At 40.5% G+C, this 1,174-nt stretch overlaps 1 non-coding gene across 1 annotated transcript; it reads right to left on the reverse strand.

The window, feature by feature from the left end:
• Positions 1–320: 320 nt before the first annotated feature.
• LOC112782160 (small nucleolar RNA R71) lies at positions 321–428 on the reverse strand. Its single transcript, XR_003192897.1, has one exon. It is a non-coding gene; the product is annotated as a small nucleolar RNA R71 (small nucleolar RNA).
• Between the last annotated feature and the right edge of the window lie 746 nt (positions 429–1,174).

The following is a 1,174-nucleotide window of genomic DNA, read 5'->3' on the forward strand; positions in this document are numbered from 1 at the left end:
GAAGCATCTCCATTCCTGCCATTGGAGCAAACAATTTTGAGCTTAAACCTCAATTAGTTTCTCTGATGCAGCAGAACTGCAAGTTTCATGGACTTCTATCTGAAGATCCTTTTCAGTTCTTAATTGAATTCTTGCAGATATGTGATACTGTTAAGACTAATGGAGTAGATCCTGAAGTCTACAGGCTCATGCTTTTCTCTTTTGCTGTAAGAGACAGAGCTAGAGTATGGTTGGACTCTCAACCTAAGGATAGCCTGAACTCTTGGGATAAGCTGGTCAAGGCTTTCTTAGCCAAGTTCTTTCCTCCTCAAAAGCTGAGTAAACTTAGAGTGGATGTTCAGACCTTCAGACAGAAAGAAGGTGAATCCCTCTATGAAGCTTGGGAGAGATACAAAGGACTGACCAAAAAGTGTCCTTCTGACATGCTTTCAGAATGGACCATCCTGGACATATTCTATGATGGTCTGTCTGAATTAGCTAAAATGTCATTGGAGACCTCTGCAGGTGGATCTATTCACCTAAAGAAAACGCCTGCAGAAGCTCAAGAACTCATTGACATGGTTGCTAATAACCACTTCATGTACACTTCTGAGAGGAATCCTGTGAGTAATGGGACGCCTCAGAAGAAGGGAGTTCTTGAAATTGATACTCTGAATGCCATATTGGCTCAGAATAAAATATTGACTCAGTAAGTCAATATAATTTTTCAGAGTCTGAATGGAATGCAAGCTGCATCCAACAATACTCAAGAGGCATCTTCTGAAGAAGAAGCTTATGATCCTGAAAACCCTGCAATAGCAGAGGTGAATTACATGGGTGAACCTTATGGAAACACCTATAACCCCTCATGGAGAAATCACCCAAATCTCTCATAGAAGGATCAACAAAAGCCTCAACAAGGCTTTAATAATGGTGGAAGAAATAGGTTTAACAATAGTAAACCTTTTCCATCATCCACTCAGCAACAGACAGAGAACTCTGAACAAAATACCTCTAATTTAGCAAACTTAGTCTCTGATCTATCTAAGGCCACTATAAGTTTCATGAATGAAACAAGGTCCTCCATTAGAAATTTGGAGGCACAAGTGGGCCAACTGAGTAAAAGGATCACTGAAATCCCTCCTAGTACTCTCCCAAGCAATACAGAAGAAAATCCAAAAGGAGAGTGCAAGGC

The sequence above is a fragment of the Arachis hypogaea genome, chromosome 19 (assembly GCF_003086295.3).
Source record: "Arachis hypogaea cultivar Tifrunner chromosome 19, arahy.Tifrunner.gnm2.J5K5, whole genome shotgun sequence".
NCBI classification, from domain to species: Eukaryota; Viridiplantae; Streptophyta; class Magnoliopsida; order Fabales; family Fabaceae; genus Arachis; species Arachis hypogaea.